Genomic DNA, 21,894 nt, shown 5'->3' on the forward strand with positions numbered 1-21,894 from the left:
ACCCTGCCATGGAACCCAACAGTGGTATCAGGGTCTCTGCTATAGGATTTGAATTCGGATCATATGCATATTAGATATGTGGAGGCGATAGATGAGATCTATTGTCGTTGATGAGATCGGCTGTGTGCACGGTTGATGAGATCAACTGCACATGGGGATCGATGTGGCTATGTTTTCTGATGATCAGAGTCGACGAGGTCGTGACACAACCTACCTCTACCGGTCGGTATCTGCCATCGGGGTTTACAGTGAAACATAAATCCGAATCAGACTCGCGATGATCGATAAGATCGGTCAGATCGGAAAATTCAGCGTGATCGGGGACCGCCTTGTGCGTAGCGCCTTGTATTTCGTACACGATCACTCAAACCGATAGAATGCGATTCTATGCGTAACTATGTTTTGCAGGTTTGATGTGAATAGTATGGCTCATGTGTATGTGATGCATGTGTGTAAATTATACATGGCCCGCGTGTCATGTTTGTCAGCCAGCAGGAGCCAAAGTGCTGCCATTATATTGTATAAAGACATGCGTCTCGACTTGTGACTCTATGTAAAATTCATTATTAGCTGTAGTAGTTGGATAATATAGATCAGGTTGGTGGCTTGGCATCCTGGCATGACAAACAAGATGGAGTTCCTAGATGGTCATTGGAGTCGGAGCCGACCTGGAAGAACATCCATGAAGGAGCCATACTATTTCACAATGTTTTATTTGTGATTGTTATGCTTCTTGTTTTCTATGCATGTTAGAATGATAGAAAGATCCCTCGTTAATATCAAGAAATTTGCCATCCCCGATGTTGCACCTTTGCACGTCAAGTACATCTAATAGTGGGCTCATAAAATTGGGGTGCTGCTAGGTGTCCTTGAACTGAAGGGTTCATGTCGGACACGGACATGCACTGCATCAGGTTAACTTGATAAGGCTATCAAAACGGTTTTGGGCCTTGTGACAAAGAAGGTTGGGGGCCAGGGTATGAGATACCTTCCCCACCGACAGGAGTCGTATAGAGATACAATTAGCAAGGAGTTGCTTACCGGATAGGCATGATGTCTAGCAGTGATGTTAAATCTCACTAGTCGCATGTGCTAGTCGGATCCTGAATCACTGAGAGTTTGCAGAGGGATGACAACTTCAGTGGGAGAATTTATATGTAAGGCTTGAATTACTCTACATAAACACATTCCTTAGTGATTGCATATTTTCTGTTGTAGATCAATGGCACCACCCGCTCAACCCAACTTTGCATTGAAATCAATTCTGGAAAAGGATAAACTGAATGGAACAAACTTTACCACCTGGTATAGAAATCTGAGAATTGTTCTCATGCATGATAAAAAGGAACAAGTTCTAGAGGATCCACTTCCAGAGGAACCTGCCGATAATGCTAGTATAGAAATCTAAGAATGCCTACCAGAAACTTGTTGATGAATCAACGGAGATTAGTTGTCTGATGCTGGCTTGTATGGAGCCCGATTTGCAACAGCATTTCAAAAATGTTGAGGCTTACGATATGATTGAGAGTCTCAAGAGCATGTTTCAAACACAGGCTAGGACCGAAAGGTTCAACATCTGGCAATTGTCGGATTTCGGGTTCCGGCAAAACCCTTGAGGTTCGAACACTGGGGTGCGCATGAATAACTCTCCCCCTCTAGCTCTCGCCCTCACCACAATCTCAAGGCTTAGCGCGTCTAACCCGCAGAACAAAGGGACACAAGATTTACACTGGTTTGGGCCATCGATGTGGTGTAATACCTTACTCCAGTGTGGTGTGGTGGATTGCCTCTGGGGCTGAGGATGAATAGTTACAAGGGAAGAATAGCCTCTCGAGGAGAGGTGCTCTTGTGCTTGGTGAGCTTGTCTGGTGGCCTTGGTGGAATGGATCCAGTCCAAGATTAGATGCCTCCCTACGGTGGTGGCTAGTCCTATTTATAGAGGTCCGAGTCCTCTTCTCAAATATTAGGCGGGAAGGGATCCCACAACGGCCAGTTTGAAGGGGGGCAGCTAGTACAAGCTATCCTGACAAAAGATGGTCTTCGCCTGCCAAAGGCTCTGGTGGTGATGTTGTCCTAGGCTCCACGGTGACCTCCGCCCTGTCGTCCTGCTGGCCTTGGTCTCGTTGCACCGATATGGAAACCTTTTCTTGACACCTCGGGACTCCGCGCCTGCGCTTGCTTCTTTAGCACCAAAGGGGAAACGAGGACACTGCACACACTGGTGCCCGCCTGGCCTTGGTCGTCATGGCTTGTGTCACAGGAACCTCGCGAGGTGCCCCTTGCCTTGATCTCTCCGCCCCTCGCGAGCCGGCCTGGTCAGGCCGCCCCCGAGGAGGTCTTGCGTCGCCCGCCTCGCGAGGGTCTTGAGTGTTTGCTGGTGAAGATGGGTCGTACGGGGCCGCTGGTGGAGCCACGCCGTGGGCCGCAGGGAGGCAAGTCTAGGGACCCCCATTCCCAGGACGCCGACAGTGATCCTTGATGGATTGCAAGCTGAAGGAAGGTGATCCACTGAGCCCACATGTGATCAAAATGATCGGATATGTGCAAGCTTTGGGTCGTTTGGGTTTCCCGCTCTTGGATGAGCTGGCTACTGATGCAGTTCTGGGTTCTCTTCCGCCCAGCTATGGGATGTTCATCTCGAACTATCATATACATGGCATGGATAAGAAGCTCACTGAATTGCATGGGATGCTCAAAGTGGCAGAGCAGGATATTAAGAAAGGCACACATCATGTGTTGATGGTGCAGAAATCGGCTAAGTTCAAGAAGAGTTGGTCCAAGAAAAAGGCTACGGCAAAGGGCACGGAGACAGTAACCTCCGCCGATGTGCCGAAGTCTGGACCGGACTCGAAGACCATTTGCTAACATTTGAAGGAGACCGGTCACTGGAAGAGAAACTGTAGCAAGTGGCTTGCAGAGCATGGCAAGAAGGCCGGAAATGCTTCTTCGGGCAAAGGTACACTTGTTGCATATGTTATAGACATTTACCTTGCTGACATACCTAGTAGCTCTTGGGTATTTGATACCAGATCGGTTGTTCATATTTGCAACTCGATGCAGGGGTTGGTAAGAACTAGGCATGTGGCACAAGGGGAGATTGACATCAGGGTCGGCACCAAAGCAAGAGTTGTTGTGTTGGAAGTCGGCACGATGCAGCTCATGCTTCCTTCTAGATTTATTCTGGAATTAAATAATTGTTATTACATTCCTGCACTTAGTCGGAACATTATTTCTGCCTCATGCTTGATAAGTCAGGGTTATGAATTCAATTTAAAGGACAATGGTTGTTCGATTTATTTGAATGGTATGTTCCACGGCTATGCACCCATTGTTGATGGGCTATTTATATAGAATCTAGGACAGGAACCGGTCTATAACGTGAATGTCAAGAGGCGTAAGCCTAATGAGATAAATCTGACGTACTTCTGGCATTGCCGACTTGGACGCATTAGTCTGAAGCGCATGAAGAAGCTCCATGATGATGGGCTCCTAACTTCGTCCGACTTCGGGTCGTTTGAGACATGTGAATCATGCTTGCTCGGCAAGATGACTAAGTATCCTTTCACAAAGAATTGCGAGAGGGCGTCCGAGCTGTTGGAACTGATACACAGTGATGTGTGTGGACTAATGAGCACAACTGCCAGAGGTGGCTATCAGTACTTCGTGACTTTTACCGACGACTCGAGTAGATATGGATATATCTATTTGATGAGGCACAAGTCAGAAACTTTTGAAAAGTTCAAAGAGTTTCAAAACGAGGTTGAGAATCAGCTCGACAAGACTATAAAACTTCTACGATCTGATCATGGAGGTGAGTACATGAGCCAGGAGTTTGATGATCATCTGAAAAGCCAAGGTATAGTACCTCAGCTCACACCTCCGGGTATGCCATAGAGAAACGACATGTCAGAACGGCGGAATCATCATACCTTGTTGGACATGGTTTGATCTATGATGAGCAAATCGGATTTACCCTTGTCATTCCGGGGATACGCTCTAGAAACTGCAGCTTTCACACTTAACAGGGTACCATCAAAATCCGTAGATAAGACACCACATGAGATGTGGACCGGGAAGACTCCCAGTTTGTCTTTTCTAAAGATTTGGGGTTGTGAAGAATTTGTCAAGTGACTTATTTTAGACAAGCTTACACCCAAGTCGGATAAATGCATATTTGTGGGATATCCGAGGGAAACCTTGGGATATAACCTCTACAACCGGGAAGAGAGCAAAGTGTTTGTTGCTCGGAACAGGGTTTTCCTTGAGAAAGAGTTTCTCAGTTGGGAGGCCAGTGGAAGGACGGCTTGACTCGAAGAAATTCGAGTACCACTCGGGGATGGCTCAGCGAGTGATGAGATCATACCGGAGTCAGTCAGGGAGCCTGTAGTGGAAGCGGCACCGGAACTACGGAGGTCGGAAAGATTGCGCAGAGTGCATGATGCATTGTTGCTAGAAAGCGACGAGCCGGCCATGTATGCGGAAGCGATGGTGAGCCCGGATTCCGAGACATGTCTAGAGGCCATGAGATCCGAGTTAAAGTCCATGGATGAAAATCAAGTCTAGGACTTGGTTGATCCGCCGCCTGGTGTAAAGGCCATTGGCTGCAAATGGGTCTTTAAGAATAAAACCGATGTGGATGGAAATGTTCAGATCCACAAAGCTCGGCTTGTCACTAAAGGTTATGGACAAGTTCAAGGAATTGACTACGACGAGACTTTCTCGCCGGTAGAGAAGCTTAAGTCGGTGAGGATCGTACTAGCTATAGCTGCATATTTCGATTATGAGATATGGCAGATGGATGTCAAAACGGCTTTCCTTTACGGAAATTTAACCGAGGATGTGTATATGATACAGCCCAAGGGTTTTGTCAATTCGACTAGCACTAGTAAAGTATGCAAGCTCAAGAGATCCATTTATGGGTTGAGGCAAGTGAGGGAGTCCTGGATTAGGGGGTGTCCGGACAGCCGGACTATATCCTTTGGCCGGACTGTTGGACTATGAAGATACAAGATTGAAGACTCCGTCCCGTGTCCGGAAGGGACTTTCCTTGGCGTGGAAGGCAAGCTTGGCGATACGGATATGTAGATCTCCTACCATTGTAACCGACTCTATGTAACCCTAACCCCATCTGATGTCTATATAAACCGGAGGGTTTTAGTCCATAGGACAACATACACATCAACAATCATACCATAGGCTAGCTTCTAGGGTTTAGCCTCTCCGATCTCATGGTAGATCTACTCTTGTACTACCCATATGATCAATATTAATCAAGCAGGACGTAGGGTTTTAACTCCGTAGAGAGGGCCCGAACCTGGGTAAAACCTCGTGTCCCTTGCCTCCTGTTACCATCCGGCCTAGACGCACAGTTCGGGACCCCCTACCCGAGATCCGCCGGTTTTAACACTGACATTGGTGCTTTTATTGAGAGTTCCTCTATGTCGTCGTCATCAGGAAGGATGCCTCGCCCCGTCTTTAAAGACGGCACCATTGCTAAGGGAGCTTTGGCTGTCGGCCAAACCCTCCGGCTAGGTGGTTTTCTTATGACCGCCCGTTCGGCTTCTGCACCGACGATGACCTCTCAGGCCATCAAAAACAATCTTCATGTCAGCTCGGAACTCACTGAGCAGTTAGATCCAATGGAGCTCTCCTCCATAAACGAGCTCTTGGATCGCTTCGCCGCCCTGGGAGTCGCTACGGATTACGACTAGATTGAGCCTAAACCCGATTTGAGAGAGATTAACTCTCCCCAAGTCACCCATCATGTTGCCGTGGTAGAGGGACAGTGCGGCGACCCTTCATCTATCTTAACAACTCGGTACGTCCGGATTCCTGATCCCTCCAAGACGGATACCCACGGAGGGGAGGATATCACTCAAGACCTGAACTTAGAGTCAGGCGACGGACTAGATTCGTTGGACAACATCCAGAAATCCAAATTTTCGAACTCGGAAATTCCTCGGCCTCTGAGCCTCAGATGGGGTGCGGCTTCGGATTTAATTCCACCCACCCACCCGAACATTAGCGATCTATCCCAAATTAGGCAAGATCCCGAAGAAACAGTACATCATTACTGGGCCAGATTCCTCCTGGTTATGAACAGGATAAAGGACTGCCGTGAGGAAGACGCGATTTCATTCTTCTGCAATAATTGCACGGACAAGGGAATCCTCAACGCCATAAGTCGCCGCGATATTACACGCTTCGCCGACTTGGCGTCCATAGTACGAAAGTACTGTGCGATGGAAAGCACCCGGAAAACTGAAATAAAATTTTGGGACAATCTGGCCCTGAATGCAAAACCATACCAAAATAAAAGGGTGCATCACCGCCAAACACCCGGGTCAAAAACCAAAAAGCAAAAACCCTCTACAGGGCATGGAACCGTATTGGAAGGATGGCTTAATGGACCCTGTAAAATTCATAGTACAGAGGACGCCACACCAACTCACAGCCTTAGAGCATGTTGGATACTCTGGCAGGTGGCCAAAATTGGCGAAAATCTCCTAATTCCGGAGGCCACAGAAGGCCACCCCAGAGACGCCAATATGGTATTAACAGTCTTCGAGACCTTCGCATCAAATAATGTGCAAAAAAGGACACTCCGCAGCCTTGCCGAAGTCTACCAAGTAGCCACAATAAACCCATGGAGTGACACGGCTATTACCTTTAACGCCAGTGAGGAACCTAAATTCCGAACAGCCCGAGCACCAACCGCATTGGTCCTTAGTCCAATAGTGGACGGCTTTCATCTTACCAAGGTACTCATGGACGGCGGCAGCGGATTGAACCTCATTTACGAGGAAACTCTTCAAAAAATGGAAATAGACTGGAACCGCATCGAGCGAAGCAGCACAACCTTTAGAGGAATAATCCCCAGTCGGGAAGCGCGCTGTATAGGAAAAATCACACTAGATGTGGTGTTCGGCACGCCGGATAATTACAGGTCCGAAGAGGTCACGTTCCATGTGGCCCCGTTCAGCAACGGTTATCATGCTCTCCTAGGGCGGGAAGCATTTACAATCTTCCAAGCAATACCCCATTACGGGTACATGAAGCTCAAGATGCCCGGGCCCAACGGGATCATCACTCTCGCGAGTGATCTGGACATAGCACTCCGTGCCGAAAACAAGACAGCCGCATTGGCCCTCGAGGCACTATCCGAAGCCCTAGCGGTTGAGGAACTGACTGCGCTGCGCTCTATGGTGAACAGGGGCGACGTGGTACTCGACAAAAGATCCAAGTCCACCTCCTTTAAACCAGCGGACGAAATAGTCAAATTCCAAGTCCATCCAACGAACCCCAATAAAACAACTTCCATCGGGGCACATTTAAACCCTGATGTAGATGCCGCACTGCGAGAGTTCCTATGAGAGAACTAGGACATTTTCTCCTGGCACCTTTCAGACATGCTAGGAATCCCATGCAGGCTGGCCGAGCACAGCTTAAATATCCACTCAGGATTCAAACCTGTCAAATAGGCTCTTCGGCGTTTTTCCGAACCTAAGAGACAGGCCATGGGAGAGGAGCTAGCAAAGCTATTGGAGGCCGGATTCATCAGAGATATAAAACATCCGGACTGGCTAGCAAACCTGGTGATGGTACCAAAGAAGGACAAATCCTGGCGCCTGTGTGTTGATTTTCAAGACCTTAACAAGGCCTGCCCAAAGGATCCCTTCCCCCTGCCCCGCATCGAGAAAATTATCGATGCTACCGCAGGACACGATTCATTGTGTTTCCTCGACGCATATTCCGGCTAACATCAAATCAAGATGGCAGAACCAGACCAAGCTGCAACGGCATTTATCACACCATACGACCCATTCTGCTTCAACACGATGCCCTTCGGGCTCAAAAACGCCGGTGCAACATATCAGTGCATGATTCAGACTTGTCTGGCAAGCCAGATCGGCAAAACAGTGGACGCATATGTAGATGATGTGGCCGTCAAAACAAGACATGTTGAATCTCTAGTAGACGACTTGAGGATCACATTTGATAACCTCCGAACATACGACATCAAGCTCAACTCGGAAAAATGCGTTTTCAGCGTTCCAGCCGAAAAGCTCTTGGGCTTCATTGTATCCGGTAGAGGAATCGAAGCAAATCCAGCCAAGATCAGAGCTCTGTCGCAACTGGACATCCCAAAGGACCTCAAACAAATACAAAAGTTAACCGGATGCGTGGCGGCTCTAAGACGTTTTATCTCCCGATTGGGAGAAAAGGCCCTACCCCTTTACCGCCTCCTTCGGTGCACCGAACACTTCAAATGGACGGATGCAGCCACGGCTGGCCTCGACGAAATAAAAGCCATACTGGCAACAAACCCAGTCCTGGCCGCGCCAAACATTGGCGAACCAATGCTATTATACATTGCAGCAACACATCAAGTTGTAAGCGCAGTGCTCGTCGTCGAACGAGAAGCGGACGGACACAAATTCCCCCTTCAAAAGCCGGTCTATTATGTGTCCACTTTCCTCACTCCCTGCAAATCATGGTACCCGCATTACCAAAAGATTGCGTACGCGGTATTCATGGCATCCCGGAAGCTACGACACTACTTTCAAGAGTGTTCAATAACAGCAGCCTCAGAAGTACCACTTAACGATATTATAAATAACCATGACGCAACGGGCCGGATTGCAAAATGGGCAATTGAGCTCCTCCCATTCGACATAACTTATAAGCCACGATGAGCCATCAAGTCGCAAGTCTTGGTCGACTTCGTCGTAGAATGGACGAAGGCTGAACTCCCTAAAGAGTACGACACATATTCAAATTGGATCATGCATTTCGACGGCTCCAAGATGTTGGCCGGACTGGGGGCTGGCATCGTTTTGACATCCCCCATAGGAGACACAGTTCAATACATACTCCATATTATGTACACGGACTCCAACAATGCAGCCGAATATGAGGCCCTTTTACATGGTCTCCGGATGGCAGTATCCATGGGCATTCAACGCCTAGAGGTGCGCGGGGATTCGAAGCTCGCAATATCCCAAATAAATGGAGACTTCGATGCCAAGGATCCAAAAATGGCAGCTTACCGCAACGCCGTCCTAAAAATGTCAGCTCGGTTCGAGGGGCTCGAATTTCACCATATAGCCCGGGAAAATAATCAGGCGGCAGATGTCCTGGCACACATCGGCGCAAAACGCGATGTAGTCCCCCCAACATCTTCTTGGAAAGGTTGTTCAAGCCATCCGTAGTATGGGAAGGGGAGCCGAACAATAACAGCCCGGACCCAACTGCACTGCCCGACACCGAACATTTTGACACAATCGGAGGCTCTGCCAATGAAATAACACCTTTAGCCCACGTAATAATGGCCGTCATCGCCCCGTGGACAGAACCATTCCTCGCCTACCTTATTAGGCAGGAACTCCCCGAGGACCAAAACGAGGCACGCTGCATCGTGCGGCGATCCAAAGCCTACAAAGTCCACGAGGGAGAACTTTATAAGAAAAGCACTACCGGAGTCCTTCAAAGGTGCATCTCCGAAGAGGAAGGGCGGAAGCGCCTGGCTGAAATTCATGCCGGACTCGGCGGTCATCACGCTGCAGCTCGGTCCCTTGTGAGCAAGGCTTTCCGCACAGGCTTTTACTGGCCGACGGCCCGGGCAGACGCCCATGACTTAGTCCAATGATGCACCGGTTGCCAGCTCTTTGCAAACCAAAGCCATATGCCACCCACCACCCTCCAAACTATCCCCATCACTTGGCCCTTCGCGGTCTGGGGGATTGACATGGTTGGACCCCTTAAAGGCAGAACCCACAAGCAAAAATACTTACTGGTCATGGTGGATAAGTTCACCAAATGGATAGAAGCCAAGCCTGTTAAGACGGCCAAATCCGGACCTGTGATAGACTTCATATCCGGGGTTGTACACCGTTACGGCGTCCCCCACAGCATCATCACTGATAACGGCACAAACTTTACGGTCGATGAGGTAAAACACTGGTGCAAAAACATGGGCATCAAGCTCGATTATGCTTCCGTCTACCACCCACAAACTAACGGCCAGGTCGAACGTGCAAATGGTCTTATCATGAGCGGCATTAAACCCAGATTAGTGCGGTCCCTCATGGAATCCAACACACACTGGGTAGAGGAGCTCGACTCCATACTCTGGGGCTGCGGACCACGCCGAATCGCACCACCGGATACACACCATTCTTTATGGTGTACGGCGCAGAGGTAGTTTTGCCTTGCGACATAATTCATGACTCACCTCGAGTGCGCATGTATGAAGAAAGAGAAGCCGAGCTCGATCAGCAGGACAGTTTGGACGCATTGGAGGAGGAGTGTGACGTGGCAAAAGCCCGTTCCGCATTCTATCAACAGCAGGCTCGACGATACCAAAGTAGAGAAGTACGGGCCAAAAATTACAATGTTGGCGAATTAGTTCTACGCCTGCCGGACAAGAAAAAGGACAAACTCAAGCCCAAGTGGGAAGGTCCCTTCATAATTGACCAAGTTCTGACTGGTGGAGCGTACCACCTACGAAATGCATCGGATAACCGACTCGAGCCGAACCCATGGAATGCAGCCCGTCTCCGAAGATTCTATGCCTAGCGCCGGACTCTATGTTCGTATCCTTCCTCTGTCCATTTTTTATATACTTTCTGTCTTACATTCCTCTTCTTCTCTCTCCATCTCTTATAGCCTTTAAAAGCTCATAAAGTGACGCGCTATCCGCGCTCAATAAACCTGGGGGCTTCTTTAAACAGAAGCTTATTTATACGGGCTTCACGCCCAACACATGTGTCACACTTCCGCATGTACCTTTTATTCGCCATTATATGCATTGATATGACTTAAGTTTTGGCCAAGCTGGGTTGCCTGGCTCCTGTGCTTACCCCTACGTTCCCAATTGTTCGGCTAGGTGGTAAAGGGAGCACCTCTGCGATTGTTACTGCCGGGTCAGCCGGACGTGTACCTCAGACTGGGTGAAGCCGAAAGCTAGCGCTCTTAAGGGAATATTCGGTCGGTGAACTAAAGATGATCTTTTTATCTATATGCCCCCAGACGTTTTTCCTACATTTCTTTTCGCAGCATGGACATGCACTTTAGGGCATGCCTCCCAGGGAAAGGAACCCCTAACGGAACTATTCTCCCTGGAAGATGTTTCTTACTAACCATGTAATATAACATAACTAGTCGGGCACTTGTCTGTTCACGCACTAATGACCCCTACGCTTGGTCTCCATGCATTTCTCGGTTCCTATATGACCGCATGAGAATTCGGACACACTCCGGACCATCAGGTCCCGAGGCTGTAGCGACAGGGTCGGCCATGACAAATGATCTACAATCCGGCTAGAAGGCATCATAAATGTCAATTAAATTACATAGTCATTTTGAGTGACTGTATTCCTCTTCAATACCATCTAATAGGCTGTCTAATTTTCAGTCCTGCTGGGAATACTTTGCGGCCAACTCTACTTGGCCGTATACTAAGCTTACAGGGATCTCCTTCCCATCGGGTCCTATAGGACCGACCTCGGCCATATGGTTGGGGTCAGCCTTTGAGTACCATGTCTTCACCATGGCCCAGGCCTCCCTAGCGCCTTGACGGCAGGCTGATATCTTCCACAAGCGGAAGCGCCGCCGTGCTCCCTTTAGCTTCTCCGCAAGCTCTCCAAGACCTTAGGGCATGGAGATGGTTGGCCACAAGGCCTGGGCGATGCCTTGCATCGCCTGCCGAACTCGATCGAGCAGTTGCGAGAGCTCGAGAAGAAGGTCACCCGTAGAACTGGGCATCTCCTCTGCAGGACGACCTATTAGCACTCCTACACACATTGCTCTGTTAGTCGACTTCCCCGCCGAACTTTCTTTCAAAGGTTCATTCAAGCACTTACTAAATATGCCGCGCCGAAGCCGCTGATTCTCCTTCACGGAGTCTGACAGATGGGCACGAACATCTTTCAGCTCGACGCCCAGCTTGGTGTTGGCATCTTGGAGATTGTTCTTCTCCCCCATCACCTTTATCAGCACCCTCTCACCAGCCTTTAGCTGGCGTAGGAGGTGTTGCCTTTCCGGATTCAATCCGGCGCCATCTGCAATTTCATTTGTCAGATTCGCACCAAAGTCGTGCTCCGCAAAATACTTATCTTTCGAAGTATATATTACCAGAGGGGGTCTCCTTGGGATCCCCTGCCGCGGCTAGTGCGGCCTCAAGTTGGGCTTTGCACTCTTCCAGCTCCTTGGATAGTAGGGAATTCTTTTCCGTAAGAACCTGTGTCATAAATGATCCTTAAATCAGTTATTCTAACTGTTTCAAGTCTCGGGGGCTACTGGTATATACATATAATTACCAGAATTTTCTTACCCGTATGTCTTTTACATACTGCTCCATGGCTCTGGCTAGACCATTTTGAGTGGCACGGAGATACGCATCTCCCGAGTTGAAGGCATCTAACGCCCCTTGGGATAAACAAGCGTCGCGAAGAATTGTTCGGCGACGCCTGTGGTTCATGGCACTCTCCACCTCAAAGTTGGTGGCAGACAACCCGTCCACATCCTCCGTTGGAGTAGCGTCTGGCGCACGCCTTGCGTTCGCCTCCGCCTCCTGACCAGGCTTTGGAGCCTGGCTGGTGGAGGCGCGATTGGCAGCCTCTCCGAATGTAGTCCGGCGAGGTCTCTTTGTCCTGAAAAGAGCGCGAGTGTCAATATGCCTCGAAGGTATAACACCTGGGATAAGGGGGCGCGCCATACCTTTGCGCTGACGCCTCGGTCTGGACTACACTTCTTTTCTGCCCGCGGGGCCCTACGGCCCCTCGTTGGCTTGTCGCCGCAGGTTCGGCCTTCCGCCTTAAATACCTCCCCTGCAAAGTTCGATTGCAATCAGGAAACTGAACACGAGTGGGCGGATACCTATTCACGGTACTGGGACTTTGATCTTAAGTACCTGGGGTTCAGGACTAGCCCTGGGTAATCGGCCGTAATGGCCACCAAGGCGTTGTCCTTGCTCAATTGATGGAACACTCCATCAATCAGCTCCACAGATATGTCCGGATCCTCTTGGGAGGCCGGGTCGAGGGACCGTCCTGGGTCCTTGGGTTGTGGAGGAGGGCTGCTTATTTCCTTAACAGCCCGGCGCAGTTCCTGCGTTGAAGTCGTCAGGCTGGATACTTAACAATGGGAATACAAAACAGATGGACAAGTAAATACGGCCGCTTACCCAGCTGGGGGGATTGTGCATGGAGAATCCTCCCTGAGGGTTGACACGGAGAAATTCCTCCTCTTCTCCCTTATACAAAGTGGACAAGATCTTCAGTAGAGCAGCAGCTGAATCTGGCCCCTTACGGCCGTAGCGGGTGGCGTCGTCCTCCCCGTTGAAGTCCCACATGGGGTGGCTTCTATACTGAAGCGGCAGCACCCCCCGCACAATGCATTCGGCCATAACCCCGATCATGGTTAGTCCGGAATGGGCTAACAATCTTATTCTGCCCATCAGGTAAATGATGTCCCTGTCACCTCCCCTCTGAGGGCTTCATGGGCGTCAGCTTAGGCGCTTCTTTAAGGGAGCACTGTTGAATTCAGGAAGGCCGATCCGGACAGGATCCGGCAGCGGGACGTCTTCTATATAAAACCACTCCGAGGGCCAGTCTTCGAACGCCTTCTTTGGGGTTCCGGACATATATCCGGTCCCGGCGATGCGCCATACTTCGGCTCCGCCCACTTGATACATTGACACCTTCTTGGAACGGGGCACGAGGCAAAATAGCTCCTTCCACAGTCCGAAATGAGCTTCGACACCCAAGAACAGCTCGCAGAGGGCTACAAAGCCCGCGATATGCAGTACTGAGGCATGCGTGAGATTATGTAGCTGGAGGCCGTAGAACTCCAGCAACCCCCAGAGAAATGGATGGATTGGAAATCCGAGCCCCCTTATTAAGTAAGGGACGAGGCACACCCACTCTCCTTTGGAGGGATTAGGGACATTCTCTGCTTACTCTCCGCCGTTGTAGACGGCAAGACCGGCTCGAACCGGGACCATATAGGCCGGGGGGAGAAATCCCTTGGTCTGGAGTGTCACTAGCTCGCTATGCGGGATGGAACATCTCTCCCAATATCCAGGCTTAGGGCTAGAAGGGCGAGAGGAGGAGTTGCGACGGCTGGCCATGGTGGAATGGACCTTTGTCGGATGCGCTCTGATGAACACTCGCGGAGGGGAGAAGGTGTGGATTGGATCTAAATCCTCGTCCCCTTAAATAGGGCAGCTCATTTACGCGGCTAGGGGTGTGAATGTAAAAACACTCAGACTTTTCATATTCCTTTGACACGGGGGAAGCGGCCATTATTGGGCGTAGAAGCCGAGGAGCGCAACATCTACAAGAAACCGGACTTTATTCAAACAGGTACACGGAATTTGGAGGAGAACCCGCCTTGCAATGCCGAAGACAATCTGCGCGCCGGACTCATCGTCATTGAAGCCTGGTTCGGGGGCTACTTAGGGAGTCCTGGATTAGGGGGTGTCCGGACAGCCGGACTATATCCTTTGGCCGGACTGTTGGACTATGAAGATACAAGATTGAAGACTCCGTCCCGTGTCCGGAAGGGACTTTCCTTGGCGTGGAAGGCAAGCTTGGCGATACGGATATGTAGATCTCCTACCATTGTAACCGACTCTATGTAACCCTAACCCCATCCGATGTCTATATAAATCGGAGGGTTTTAGTCCGTAGGACAACATACACATCAACAATCATACCATAGGCTAGCTTCTAGGGTTTAGCCTCTCCGATCTCGTGGTAGATCTACTATTGTACTACCCATATCATCAATATTAATCAAGCATGACATAGGGTTTTACCTCCGTCGAGAGGGCCCGAACCTGGGTAAAACTTTGTGTCCCTTGCCTCCTGTTACCATCCGGCCTAGACGCATAGTTCGGGACCCCCTACCCGAGATCCGTCGGTTTTGACACCGATAGCAAGCATCTTGGAGTTGGAACATTCGTTTTGATGAGGTCGTCACCGGTCTCAGTTTCATCAAAAGCGATGAGGACGCTTGTTTATACAAGCATTTAAGTAGGAGCTCGATTGTGTTTTTGATCTTGTATGTGTATGACATACTACTGATTGGAAATGATGTTTTGATGCTGAACTCGGTCAAGGAATCATTGAATGGCAAGTTTTCAATGAAGGACCTTGGTGAGGCAGTTTACATTTTAGGCATCAATATCTATAGAGATAGATCGAGGAGGCTGCTTGGCTTGAGCCAAAGCACATACATAGATAAAGTGTTGAAGCGGTTCAACCTGAGTGAGGCCAAGAAAGGGTTCTTACCTGTCTCACATGGTATAAGGCTAAGCGAGACTCAGAGTCCTTCGACATATGATGAGCGAAGCAGGATGAGTCAGATTCCGTATGCCTCGACAATTGGATCCATCATGTATGCCATGATATGTACACGGCCTGATGTTGCTTTTGCAATAAGCCTAACAAGTAGATACCAGGCCAAGCTAGGTGAGAGTCACCGAGCATCGGTAAAGACGATTTTGAAGTACCTGAAAAGGACTAAAGAGATGTTCCTAGTTTATGGAGGTGAGGAAAAGCTCATCGTAAGGGGTTACGCCGATGCTAGTTTCCAAACTGGTAGAGATGATTGTCAATCACAGTCCGGATTCATGTATGTCATGAACGGAGGAGCAGTGAGCTGGATGAGTTCCAAGCAAGATACAGTGGCCGATTCTACCACAAAAGCCGAATACATTGCGGCTTGTGAAGCTGCAAAGGAAGGTGTTTGGATCCGGAACTTTCTGGATGATCTTGGTATTTTCCCAGCCTCGATAAAACTGTTGGACCTTTATTGTGATAATTCTGGTGCCATCGCACAATCCAAGGAGCCGAGGGATCACCACAAGACCAGACACATAGATCGGAAATATCACCTGATACGAAAGATCGTGAAGAATGGTGATGTTAAGTTATGCAAAATTCACATGGATGCAAATGTTGCAGATCCGTTGACTAAGCCGCTTCCACAATCCAAGCATGAGGGGCACGTTAGAGCTATGGGCATTCGATGTCTATTTGATTGACTCTAGTGCAAGTGGGAGACTGTTGGAGATATGCCCTAGAGGCAATCATGTATGATGATATTTCCTATGTGTTAATGAATAAAGATAGTCCTTGGACATTATCAATGATGTGTATTAGCAAGTACGTGACTTGTTTGTGGGACTATGCATTGTATGATGACTGTCCTAAAAGGTCCCTGGTCGAAAGGGCTGTGTGGACGCGCAGCCGACTAGACAAGCATATGACACGGTTGATGGATTGGTCTCACTAACCATGGAGAAGTGGATGCTAACCGGATAATATGGACTTGGAAGGATCTGGTCGGATTCGACGTAGTCGGATCCGAGTTGAGATAAGGTCCGAGTCAGATAGACCCAACTATGAGACATAGCGATATGTCATCTGTGAGTCTCTAGTACAACATACATTCTATGTCCTAAGACCTGAGCTGGCGCATGTACTCGGGATGGTGACAGACTTGCTTTCGGTCAACCAAACGCTACTCCGTGACTGGGTAGTTACAAAGGTAGGTTTCGGGCTTGTCCAGACCCATGCTGTGAGACATGGTCGAGCAAGATGGGATTTGCCCCTCCAATCAAGAGAGATATACTCTGGGCCCCTCGTGTGATTCGACCAGGATAAGCATGGCCATGCGACAAGGATTATGAGATAATCTAGTTTGTGGTCAGCATCACTGGAACGAGAAAGAGATCGGGCTAGCACAAGGATGACAGACTCCCCTTGAGCCCGACAACATATATCGTGTGGCAAAAGGAATGGAAGTATGATGTACAAGTTCACCTAACCAGCTTCATAGTCTGCTTGGTGTTCGGCATGCCTTGCTTGGGTCCACTACCAACCGTGCAGTTCAGTGGTGATCCGAACTGCGAGCAAACCGGCTTAAACCTAAGGGGTCGCGCGGTTAAGGGAAGGGACCTACAAGGTCGGATTCGAGGACACTGGTCGGATGTGATTCGAGATGTGTTCGGATTCTGGCTGAGTAGACTTATGGGCTTTAGGGTCCGTGCGAGGCCCAAGTGTTGAGCCCTTGACATACGCCTATATAAAGTGGGGGTGCGGCACACTCATGCGATTGAATGCTTCGGTGTTGTCACTAGGGTTTGCTTGTGTTGCGAATAGACACCTCCACTCGCCGCCGGTTGTGTGATCAGACCTAGCAGTCTGCCACATGACATTCCTCCTGCACACGCGGATAATGTTAGAGGTGGTGCACTTGCGCCGCTTCGGCGAACCTGTACGTGGGAACCGACGACCGGCTGTTCGAGGGAGATCGGACGAGGAGCAGACGATCCACGCGGACGCGCTGTCCCAACTCTTCTTCCGCTGCATGGCACTGCACGTCTAGTGGTAACGATCTGTGATCCATCTCTCATAGCATGTTCTTGGCTATTCTGCGCGTAGGAATTTTTAATTTGCAGTCGACGCACCCTACCGTCACTACAAGAAATATGTCAACTTGTGACCACCACTATTGGTCACTGAAAGGTCATGGTTTTTCATTTGCGACCTTTTTGTGACCAAAAACAGAAGGTCAAAAGCTGGCGGTCATAAACTGACTATAGCAACCTTTCTTCTGGAATGGTCGAAGACGTTTACGACCAAAATAAGCCTATTGTTCTGTTTTGGTCACTAGCAACCTCCCCAGGCCATGTAGGCATCCAGTGTGGCAAGCTGATGTGGCACAAGATTCATCCCGGTCCAATTCGGTTTTCTACATGGGCCTAGCCCAACAATTCTGCCTATTTATGAATTTTTTTCCTGAATTTTTTTGGGCCTGTTCTATCATGGGCCTTTACCTTTCCACGTAGTCCATTTCCTTTTCGTTTCTGTTTTCTATTTGAGTCGAGGCCTGCTTATAGTTATTCTGAATAGCTTTTCAGCTCAGGTTATTTTGGGCCATGGCATCTTAATAGTACAAGTATATTTGGGACGTGACCACTATCAGGTCCAGTAAGAACATTTTTCTAGAGAATTTACTGTTCAAGTAAAATGTACACAACACATTAGAGGAAAATAGCACATACAACAACAGATAAAATTTCATTACACTCCTACTACAGCTCACTACAACATAGGCAGTACATGATACTTCATCCTTCAATTTTTTTACCAAGCACTAGACAAGTACATCTCACTTAAAATAAACAGTATTGTTCTCGGAAGCAAAATACGCCACCACACGCCATGCTGCGCCATCTTACTCGATCTGGCCTCAAGGAACTAGCAGCGCTGCTTGCTCCTTTGGCTGAGAGCTCCTTGCTGTAGAGGATGGCTGAAACTCGAATGCAAAGCTCCCTGCACATGACATATTGTGTCAATGCTTGCAGCAACAAAAAGAACTCACCTACCATAGAACTTGCACAGTAATGTATCAACCACCAAACTGTATGAAACAAAAACAAATGAGAGGGGGAGGATTTTATACCTGATCTTCTTGAGCCTCTCCGCAAGCAAAAGCATCATCCAAGGTAATCGTCTAAACAAGAACACTCCTTAAGATTCTGGAAATGGACCAACACAGTAGTAGTGAAGCTATGCGGGGATCTTTGTGAAGCAGTTTATCGCTTCTTGGAGACACCAACAATCTTCCCTCTCTTGCCGGTAGTCTTGGTGTGCTGACCACGGATACACACGCCCCAGTAGTGATGCAGACCACGATGGTTCCTGGGAAAGAGAGCAAGGTTTCAAGCATAAGTGATGGCTCATACATCTATGCACTAAGGAAAAATGCTACTGCAATAGTGAAGTTTTAAGGAATCAGGCATCAGCATACATCTATTGGAAACAAAGCATTGATATACAAATCAGCAGGGTCACATACAAGGTACACAAGAAGGGTATACATGAATACATTGACAATCATCAATACCAGATTGCAAGACATAACAATTATGTACCTAAGCAAGTCGACAAGGGCATAGGGCAGGATATAAAATCTGGATACAAGTAATAGACAAACTACTATGTAAATACTACAGTGGCATTACTACTAGGACATCAAAAAAATACTATGTAAATATTACAGTGGCCAAACGGGTGGTGGATTAACACCAACAATGTGCATCGCACAGAAGAATTAAGATAGCTAAAAATATGATGATTACTGCAGGTTCTCAAGAATTCAGCATTGTACCCATAAGTGATGTCACTATAATAATTAGAGGCAGATAGCAATTGAGTAGTGTAGAGGAATTATAAAAAGGGATACACATCCTTAAGTTACTTTCTCAAACTAAATTATATAGATATAGAAATATAATGTAGAACATACAGTGTACTATCAAAGCAACCAGAACCTTGTAAAAGTTTTTGTTCATGCAGGCATTGGCATACACATCCGTACATGCAGGCTTATATAGTACCGCTAGAACAAAAAATACATAACACACAGTTTGCACACATGCCAAGGCAAAGGGGAGCATTGCTTCATTGCTTGATAGTTGATATATATGCCATCAAAAGAGCAGAAGAATAGCCAGTCTAAGTGAGCTAGCCAAATATAGGTGCAGTGCAGTAGTCATCATTGCATTATAAAATAAGCCACTAGTCAATCGACTAAAAAAGTGGAAGTAGCTCAAAAACAACCAGAACATCTGTCCAGGTGACCCGCCCAGAGTAGCGCGTAGTAGAGCACCTGCACCCTGCATCCACGCACATACGAATCAGTCAACGAGTCCATCAACAAGAAAGGGGTCGAGATTTCAATGTGGGGAGGAAGCAGCTGACCGTCCCAAGAAGACAGGCCAGTTATAGATGCAGAGTTAGGCACACTTGATTGTCGATCGCCATCGCTGCTGGCGCCGCCCGGACCGGGGTGTCATGGAGGAAGCGATCTGAAGCATAAAAACTAAGCAAAATTAAAAGCATCAGCCGCTAGAAGCATGTAGGCAATAGTACTGGATAATATTTAGAGCAAAAGGCGTTTTATATTTTGAGACAGAGGGAGTATTACATAGTTCATCAAACCCATGTCAAATTAATCTAAAAATGAATTACTAAACCTGCCTGACTAAATAAAACTCAAACCAATGCATCAATCGACAGTAGCAGTAGTACACTGAAGAAATCGACACTGAACGGAGGCAATTAATATGTACAACTAGCACCCATTTGCCTATATTTTGCACTTGAATTCAAACCAATCACTCTATTCCAGAAGATGCATGTACATGCATGCAGCTAGCACGCACCGTCAGCTAGCAACGAGGCGAGGCTAGTTTGAAATGGAGGGGAAGCACAGCAGAAATCCAGCTGCGCCTGAGAGAAGTAGTTGGTAAACCGTGCATGCGTACGCGTGGACACCATGGTAATTGAGCAAGCACCAAGCTCCTGCAATGGACGTCGATCTAAACTAGCATCACAAATATGCCTCGCTGCAAGAACTAGCTAAACATGCATAACCATTAAGAAAAAAGCTCCTGCAATGCATGAAAACACCTGAATGCAGATTGAGCTAGCTAGGTAGGCAACTACAGAGAAGAGATCAACATCTACTGAAGATCTTGTAAAGATCAACATCAGGTTTCCATACACAATCACGAAGAAGATTAGTGGGAGATCACAGAACAGAGCAGTAGTAAAATGGAGTACCAAGCATCCAAATTCATAGGACAAATAAACATAACAGTAAGGCCACTTCTTCTTGATTCAACAGTACTGGATTAATTTGTCATACCACTTCTTCTTGGTGAATGGATCCACGCTGCAAAACCACGAGAAACAAGGCCAGAAATCGGATCAGCTCATGACGAAGGAAGAGGAGATGAAACAGATCCTAAATCATATGCCTAACGCCTACGAAACAAGCAAAATCATCAAATCGAAGCAACCTGAACTGGTGGACATCCCGTGGTGGGAGATGAGTCAGCGGCACGCGTCGCTGGAAGCAGTGCTCTCACCGGCACCGTCCTTGGCCAGCTCAACAGAGCCCGCATTGGCCGCCCTCTGGACGCCTGCGCCACCACCCTCTGTGCCAGAGCCGGCAGCCCCGGCGACAACGGCAACCTCCTCCTCCTGGACGTGGCTGTCGTCCGTGTTGAGCGACGAGTGCGGGTGCTTCTGTGCGGGCACTCCGGCCGCCTGGCTGCCCTGCCCGCTCCTTGGCATGGCGCTCGTCGCGGGGGAGAGGATGGTCGGGCGCGTGCGGGCGGGCGGAGGAGTGAGAGGGAGGAGGCAGGAGGTGGGTGGAGGCGGGTCGAGTCGAGGGCGAGGCGGATCGAGACGGATTTGGGGAGCGCGAGAAGGCGGCTCCAGATGGATCTAGGGAGCGCGAGGTGGGTGGAGTCTGTTTTGGGGAGCGCGTGCGTGAAGGACCGGCGGTGGGGAAAAGGGAGCGGCGGCGGCATACGAGAGATGTGCTAGGGTTTCGTGGGTGGACGAGGGTGAGAGGGATGAGAGGGGCACGGGGTGATTCGGGAGGGGGATGAGAGCGACGATAGCCACCGAGGGCTACCATTCGATCCGGAGCATCGGACGGTGCTTAATCCATGATCCGCGTGATATGTTTTTGGACCAATCACAACGCAGTATCTCTTCGATGGTGTTATGACCATTTAAATTGGTCGTGATCGATTAAAAATAAGATGCTAAATCAATGCAGCTTTTTACGCCTAGAAAATTTATAAAAATAAATATGAAAGAAAACCCTTAGCATTGTGTCACCAAGTGTGATGTGCGTTTCAGTAAAAATAACAAACTTTGAATAATACAAATACCTCTAAAAGGTATTATCCAAAATGAGTGTTTTTTAAGACAATCATTTTTCAAGAGCCCAAAATTTGTTTTTTTGTGAAGGACCTACATTATATTTGTTGCAAAATTGGACCAAATCAATTTTCTAAAA

The 21,894-nt window shown here is 48.5% G+C and overlaps 1 long non-coding RNA gene across 2 annotated transcripts; it reads right to left on the bottom strand.

The window, feature by feature from the left end:
* Positions 1-18,250: 18,250 nt before the first annotated feature.
* On the bottom strand, positions 18,251-21,324 carry LOC119359454. 2 transcript variants are annotated; one of them, XR_005172546.1, is made up of 6 exons: positions 20,882-21,324; positions 20,243-20,754; positions 19,779-19,899; positions 19,638-19,686; positions 18,478-18,716; positions 18,251-18,347 (listed from the first exon to the last, which is right to left on the bottom strand). It is a non-coding gene; the product is annotated as an uncharacterized LOC119359454 (long non-coding RNA). The 2 variants fall into 2 exon arrangements; XR_005172545.1 differs by lacking the exon at positions 20,882-21,324 and having other exon boundaries at positions 20,243-20,870.
* Between the last annotated feature and the right edge of the window lie 570 nt (positions 21,325-21,894).

Source organism: Triticum dicoccoides, chromosome 2A, assembly GCF_002162155.2.
Source record: "Triticum dicoccoides isolate Atlit2015 ecotype Zavitan chromosome 2A, WEW_v2.0, whole genome shotgun sequence".
Classification (NCBI taxonomy): Eukaryota; Viridiplantae; Streptophyta; class Magnoliopsida; order Poales; family Poaceae; genus Triticum; species Triticum dicoccoides.